The 8,474-nt window shown below is 32.0% G+C and overlaps 2 protein-coding genes across 6 annotated transcripts in view; one reads left to right on the top strand and one right to left on the bottom strand.

Annotated features, from left to right (window-relative positions):
• LOC125864663 (condensin-1 complex subunit CAP-D2) overlaps nucleotides 1–8,474 on the top strand; it is a 28,898-nt gene that overhangs the window by 1,161 nt on the left and 19,263 nt on the right. The window lies entirely within an intron of this gene.
• The window catches only part of LOC125864674 (AUGMIN subunit 1), a 23,555-nt gene that overhangs the window by 6,236 nt on the left and 8,845 nt on the right, over nucleotides 1–8,474 (bottom strand). The gene's annotated exons all lie outside the window — the stretch shown is intronic.

The raw sequence follows: 8,474 nt of genomic DNA, 5'->3' as shown, positions 1-8,474 counted from the left end.
CTTCATGTGGGTTGTTGTATATGTAGAAGGCACGTGTACAATTAATGAGGCACAATTAATTTTATAGTACAATTTGAAATGCTTTGTGTACAACATGGTAGTGCTGTGTTCGTGCTTTAAAGTGTCAACTCTAATAAGGAGCAAAATGAGTAATAATAATAATTCTAATAAGGAGTAATGAGTAATAATAATAATTGCAATGTTAGTCCTTCTAGGTAATGAGTAATAATAATAATTGCAATGTTAGTCCTTCTATTAATGTACAATTCTTTTTGCACGTTGTACAACTAATTAATGCAGTCAAAAGTTAATGTACAAAATTGTATGCATGTTGTACAAGAGTATTCTCACTTCTAAATAAGGATAATTTGATATGATTATATTTTACCATCTATAAGAAATTCAAAATATTAGTCCAAAATCCAAATAAAAAGTGTTGCAAAATGATTTGATTAATTATAAAGTCCATTCAATTAAAAAGTGTAATTTTACCTTGCAATTATCCGTAAACGTAGGATGTAACAACACCGTCTCCTTGCGAATTCTTAAATAACTTGTACATTGTCACTGCACTTAACTTAAACTTATTGTTTTTGGGAAGCAACGGCATAATGGAATTCAACTAATTCCAAATCATGAGTATACTTCAATATGAGCTATAATATAATATTGAAATGAACCAAAAGTCTATAACATAATGTTTATGATATACAAATTTTCTTACTTATTAAGGTAGGAAACTCGCAAAAATGTCTAGAGATGTGTTACAGACTGCTACTTGGGCATCCTCATTCATTTTTTCTGGCATGCAGCAGCAGCAACAATTTCCCTTAAGTTTTTCTGAATCTCACGTTTTTCTGAATCCTCATTCATTTTAAGGATCTCACGTTTTTCAACGATTCCAAGCTTTGGACATTCTCCTACAATCAAGGTCTGAAATAATGGCACGTCACCTGAAACGCTCTCCAAATTTGGTAGTGCCCACAAACATAACTTTTGCAAATTTTTCAACAAAGGTTGCTCTTTCTCATCTTCAAACAGAATCCTGAACTTGTTGCAGAATTTGATTTGAAGAATTTGTAATTGGTCCAGGTAATAAGATGGAGAACAATTTGTGAGTTCCGGACAATGTTCCAGATACAGACATTTGAGAGATGTTAATGCATGGCGTTGTAGGTTACTGCCACTACTACATATGTTTTTCAAACAAACAGCATGAGATACCCTTAAAATCTCCAACCTATGTTCAACTTCAATACTAATCTCCTTTGAATTTCCCTGATTGTTATCGTCCCCACTAAGAATGCTTTCCATTTCACTGCATCCCTCTATCCAGCAGAATTTTGTCATTCTTATGCTTTCAGCACCCAAACTAGATAAGCTTTTGATGAATTGGTTATCAATCAAGAATAGAAATTCAGCTTGAGATGCTAAACGCTCGAGACCACGGGGGTAATCACTGAACCCACGGATCTCCAGAGATCGCTCTAGCTTCCTGCACTGGCACTTTCTCCCCTCCTCGCACTGACAAAGTTTTATGGTTCGGAAGAAAGTATCTCTATGAAAGAGTTCATTTTGGTAGAAATACTTACCTCCAATATCAGTCTTTTCCTCAATGGGATGAACTGTGAAATGAAAACTTTTGCCAATAGTTGGATTGTTCTTCAAGAGTTGAAGAACTTGAAAGTTATCCACAAATATGCCAACCATGCAACTGCTGGGAACTTCGTCAAGTGGCCAGCTGGAGATCCTCCAGGGATGGTGAAGAAGCTCCTCTGGGTGGCATATTCTGTTTCCATCCTTCATCTTTGGTAGCTCAAGGTGATTCAAACAATTCAACTTTGAGATACTATAAGGAAGTTTCTCAATTGGCGCCTTCAAGACTTCAGATATCTCCAGATCCTTGAACTCCTTTATGTTTGGGCAATCTCTGAGGATAAGGCAACGAAGATTGTGAAATCCCTCAAAGGAGGGCAAGTCTACAATGTGAGATCCAGAAAGATCTAAAACTTCAAGTGTTGTGACTCCTTCCAGATTCAGAAGGTGCTGACAACCTCTAAGAAAAAGATGCTTAAGCTTTTTGAGGTTTGATAAGGATGGCAAATGTTTAACCCCAGTCTCAGAAATATCAAGAAGGTGAAGATTCACCATATTCTTCAAGAAATCAACTTTTCCTAGGCACTTGAGACCAGCAAGATTTAGCTCCTCCAGGTTTGTTAGGGATTCAAGTGATGGAAATCTTTTCAATTTAGTGCATTTCTGTAGAAAAAGGCGACGGAGGTTACTCAAATGTGACAGGGATGGAAGATACTCAATGCTTGTCTCAGAGAGGTTCAGATTTTGAAGGCAATGCATGTTTGCAAATGAGTTCTCCACCAATTTAGTTAGAGCCTTACAACCTGAAAGATCAAGCACCAGCAAATCTTTTAATGAACTTAAGTCTCCCAAGTTCACCAAGGAGCAGCAGCATGAAAGAAACAGCTCTCTAAGATTACTAAGATTGGAGATGGATGGCACACTAATGAGGTTTGTAGCTGAAAGGTCAAGAAATTGAAGGGCATCGGGGTTTTTAAGGTGTGGAAATTCTTTGAACTTGGAGCACCCCCTCAAAGAAAGACGACGTATGTTGCAGATATCTGAAGGAAGCTTCTCGATTTGAGTTTGTGAAACATTTATTTCTTCGAGAGCACCAAGTTGTTCTAGGGATTGATCATGAAATTCAACAAAATTTATGGCACCTGACAAGTCAAGAATTTTCAGCTTTTTTAGTGAACCAATCCTGCGTAACCTACTTAGTGATTTACAATCACGTAACAAGAGATAAGTGAGGTTTTCCAATTCATTGATCACAGGTAACAATTTTATTTTGGTGTTTGAAAGATTAAGCATTTGGAGCTCCCTTTTTAGGTCAACACCACTTTTATTTTGGGGTGCAAAACTCTTATCAAGGAACTTTTCTAGAGATGTAGAACCAGAAAGATCGAGAACCTGAAGTTTTGTCATGCTTTTTAAACTTCCTATTTGCTTTAGGCTGGAGCAGTCTCTCAGAATGAGCCAAACTAGTTCAGTGAGATGATAAAGGGATGAGGGCAGTGAGGCAACTTCAAGAGATGACAAATTAAGACTTTGAATATGAGGCATATGTTCAAAAAGATTGTCGGGAATTGTTAATGAAGGGCTAGGACCAGATATTTCAAGAACAGATAGTTTCTGGAATGAAATGTTGTCAGCTTCAGTTGATCTTAGTTTCAAGAAATTCTCAATGCCCCCTAAAAAAGTACAACCTCTAAGCACAAGAAGCCTAAGATTCTGCATCTCCAAGGATAATATTGGCTCGGGTTTGGATGTTGGGTTGAAAATTGCTAGAGCTTCTATTTCCCCCATGGATTGAAAGAGATCAACTGAGACTTCCCCATTGAGAAAGTTCCTATCAATCAACAATGTTGATGGTTTTTTCTCTTTTTCAAACTTACCAAATGTTCTCATGATCCCATCTGCTTGTGCGATTCGCCCAAGACCACCTTTAAAAACATTCCCCAGACCTAGACGAACAGTCTCCTCCATTCTACAACAATCATAAGCAGTACTCAAAATAAACTTTTTCCCATTTTTCCTAACATATCCTGCATGTAGCTTTTCAATGAAGCCATGATGAGCAAGAGCCATAAGAACATGGTGTCCCTTCTTGTAAGCATTCTCAAAACAATCGAAAGGACCGAGAAAGCCTTCCAGTATCCAGTAAGTGATCAACTCACTGTAATGTGCCCTTCCACTCTGAAAAGGGAATTTGTTTTTTGGGCAATAGAAGTCAATTAAGATGCTTTCCAGCAGCAACTTAGACTGTAACCCTGTATCATTAATATGTCTAAAGTAAGTACTTCAATTTGTGATTAAAACCTATCAGTTGATAGTCTGAATTAAAAGTATATATATATCACATACCTAGAGTTGTATAGATTGTGTTTCCAATATGTTTACACCATGAAGAAAGTGACTCATGATTGTCATTGATTTGGTCATGTTCCACTTTGATGACTCCCTTAAGAAGTTGGTTTTCGACTTTGTCATGTGCAGTGGTTACAAGAATTTCTCGTACATGATCAGCCTTTAATTCTTTTATGCGATGAGATACCATATTCATGCTCAGCTCATCCATTTTACCTGCTCCGTCTACAAATATCAAGAGAACCTTCTTGCTTTCGAGTATTTTTATCATCTCATCCTCTAATAGCTTTTTCGTCCTCATCTCTTTTTCCTCCTTTGTAATATCCTTCTTGTTATTTTCAAGCTCCCACTCATCAGGAGGAGATAAAGAAGACAAGTTACAAGCTAGTCTTTCATCAATATCACCAGTTGGAAAGGACAGCTCCCACAATATTGTGAAATCAAACATTTCTTCTACAATAGCACGACCACTTGACTTTTTTGCAATCCATGTTAACTTCTCAATTTCGTCGTCTTTCCCAGTGAGGATGATCCTTTCCTTATCTTCAGCTTTTAACTGAGCATATAACTGCTCCAAATTTGACGCATATTTAGTACGGAACGATGCTGATGCCATGACTCTGCAGCAATAAACTTCAAGGTTCACAAAAAATGAAAGGTCACAGCCTGATAGTAAGTATGTGATATTTATTTTTCACTATTGTATTACTTATTTATGTATAGTATAACTAGCTAGTATGCAGATCAAAACACTGGAGATTTCAAAATGTAGAACTTGACTCGTAATTTTATATTTTGCAAAAAAGACCCATCATTTTAAATTTATCAAAACAAAAGACTCATGATCGGCGGTGAAGAGATTGTTTATACCATATGTGTGAAAGAATTATATTAAAGAATGACTAGTTACTACTATTTATATATTGACTAGTGGATCTTTGAAAGTTTGTAATCGCAAACATTTATTTATAAAAGAAACATTGGGTATGTTATTTATCAATGTGTCGCCTTAGGATATTTCGATATCTTATTTATTACTACTATTTTGCTCATTTGAGAAATTTTGATAGTTTTAATTCACAACTTATGGGGGTTTTATGTATATAAGAAAAAATACAAACTTAAGAAATGCAAATTGGAGTTACAAACAAAACTTCAACTTCAACTTCAAATCAATCTAATTTCGAATCATGTCCAAACAAGACCCTAATTGTTGCGAATCTACTCTTACTTAAATAGGTTCTAGTGTTTTCTCTTGATTCTATTTTTTAAATATCTTTCCTTACTGATAGTAAATAAATGGTTGTAAGAGGCAAAAAAAAGATTCATAGATTCAGACTTTCCTCGAGTGAGTGTGAAAGTAAATGAAGTTTTACTAATAGTCCAAAAATGGATTGGCTAGTTGAACTTTCACCTCATTTAATTAACCCAACTTTATAATCCCCTTCCCGATTTCCTCTTTTCCTACCCCAATTTTTTTTATAAATATACTGTTTGTTTCTTCAGAAATTAAACATCTCATTGTCATGAGATACATAAAAGCTATACTAGACAAAACATAATATCATAATATATATTAATACAAAGAGTAAAATAAGAGAACCTGAAAATGCAGTAGTAGCAGCAAACAACTCAAGATTTGATTTGATTTGAATGGTAAGCAGTAATTCAGCTACTAGTTGTTGTACTTATATATAAGATCTCTTCAGTTGAATGGTAGATTACTTTTCTCCTCCAAGTCAACTTTTTTTTTTTTTCCTATAAACAAAAGAAATGTAGTGAGAGGAGAAACACAAATGAAAAATTAAGCTCCAAAAAGCATTTGCCACCTAAATAAGGGGCCCTTTAAAGCATGTTTGGATTTGTTTAAAAGTTGGTTAAATCTATTTTTAAAAAAGTGTTTGATAATGTTAAAAATAACTTAAAATAAGTTTAAAATGACTTAAAAGTAATTTAAGTTTGACTTTTTATTTTCTTTTACTTAAAAGTTACTTTTTTAAGTTAATTCAAACGGACTTTTAATTGAATAATATTTTTATCGTTAATAGTTTAAAAAATATCCTTATTATTATTTAATAGATCAAAAATATCCCTTCTCATATAATATATTAATTCGAAAAAAATATTTTTAATTTGAACATTTTGGACTAAAAAAAATATTAGTTGTAGGAAATATTTTGAACAAAACATTTAAGATATTTTTATTACTAAAAAAAACCCACATGGCTCCACGTGAAGGCGCACTTAACTCATTAGGCAAAGACAGATTAAACAAAGACCCAAGACCTACTTTCCCAAAGTTGTTAAGACTTTGAATTTCGTGTTTAAAAACGTACATAATGATGACAATGAATTGCACATTTTACAACTTAGATAGTTTAAGTCTCTCTTACCTATGATTACTCAATTAATACTTCTTTTCGTTGAAAGTCACTCGACTTTTATTTATAATCTCAAAGTCACTAAATTGTGGATTTTTCTCACAAAAAGCTAGTTAACTAATAGTTCTTTTCATAGAAAGTCACTCAACTTTCTTTTATAATCTCAAAGTCACTCAACTATGAATAGTTTACCTACAAAGTCACACAAATATAAATATTTTACCTACAAAGTCTCTCGACTATTGATATTTCATCGAAAGTCATCCAACCAATTTTAATATTTTTTTCATTAAATTTTGTTGAAATACAATTTTTGTTTGTATGGTTTGTCTTGCATGAATGAGTTGGCTTGTCTTGCACGACTTGCCATAAAATTAAATAGTACCGACAAAATGAGTCCATATTTTGGTAATTCGTTCAATTTATTTACATTTTAATTGATCAAGTGAGTGATTTTTTATATGGGTAAAATATTGGTTGATACCAATATTCAACCCATAAAAATATGGATAAAATATGGGTAAAGTATGGAAAATTATGAGTAAAATATGAATTAGCCAAATGGGTTAAGCTTCCAACATTTATTCACTCAAAATTCATGATATCACTAAAAATATTATAATTTCTCTTCATTTTTATGTTCTTCTATAAAACTAATTATTCTTCTCTAAATTGAAAGGGTGAAGTCTTTGGCCCTCCAAAATATATATATATTAAATGTACATTTCTTTTGTTAATTATAATTATAATTTTATTTGTTTAATTTTATGTTGGATAACAAATAATAGTGTAAAATAACCAAATCATGTATTTGTATTGATATTGCTTAAAGTGCATTAAGCATATTTTACTCCTAAAATGCAAATATTTTCAACATTTTTCATCCAAAAAAAAGACTAAAATATTTTCTCCAAGTTAAATTCTTAAGTAAAGTATCATTTACTCATGAAAATATGAGTAAATATAGGTAAACTTGTATTTCACTTAACCAATTTGTTACCCATTTCATTTTTCTTTATATCAAATATGAGCGGATTGAATTATTACTCATTTTATATGACCCATTTTTGATCTGTTCAAATTTGACCCAACCCGTCCATTTGTCACCAATAAATGCAACATTGAGTATGACTGCACAAATAATGGCTATTATTGATGAGGAAAAATTTATATATGGCAAACGGATTTAATGAAATAACGTTCTATAGGTATAGTTTATATAATTATATTTCATGGGTATAGTTTAGTTTGCTATGAAGTATTACTTTTGTATATAACCTTTTTTTTTTAGTTTATAATTTATACAATGATTTTTTTTTTAATAAATGGATACCTGAGCGCTAAATACGGTAACCGAAAATTTACATAATCCCATGATTCAAGCTAATCGTCCAAAATATATTCAACACCAGGTAAGGGTTTCTTTAAAAAAAAAACTTTATGTTTTGAATGGGAAGAAAGTATACAATTGATTAGTATAGTATATAATTGAAATTTTGGAAAACGAACTATTTTTTGTTCATTCTAATGGTTCGGAATTATTTTTTTATACGAGATTGGAGAAATTGTATATTAACAAATCTATTCTAATTTTTGGTTCGAAAAATTGAATGACATGATTTGTATATATGAACTGTATATGATTCGACAACAAGGGTGTGCTTTATTTTGATAAAAAAAAATCTAATTTTATTGTATATATAAGTTATATGATTTTTATTTACTTTAATTGATAATATTGTATAAATGTAAGTAAATGTATAAAATTCTTACCATGTATATATGAATCGTATAAGATTCGATAAAAAAAGTGTGCTTTAATTTGATATTTTTTTGTCTGTAATCTGTATATATAATTGTGTAATCTGTAATATTGTATATATGTATGTAGTTGTATAATTTTTCTATATGTCTGTTATTTGTATATTAGTATCTATACATGCGTGTAAATTGTTTTTTTCTTTTTGTTTTTTTATTAATGATTATACCGTTTCTAATCTCTACAACAAATGTCTTCTTTGGCTATTTTGGTTATGCATTCTGGAAAATGGCACGATACAAATTGTTACGTCAATTATACTATAGAGGGGATAGTCTTTAAAGAACAATCATCGTTTCTTGAATTTTTTATCGTTTCTTTAAAGAACA

This window comes from Solanum stenotomum, chromosome 5 (assembly GCF_019186545.1).
Source record: "Solanum stenotomum isolate F172 chromosome 5, ASM1918654v1, whole genome shotgun sequence".
NCBI classification, from domain to species: Eukaryota; Viridiplantae; Streptophyta; class Magnoliopsida; order Solanales; family Solanaceae; genus Solanum; species Solanum stenotomum.
This window is presented reverse-complemented; position numbering and strand designations above follow the sequence as displayed.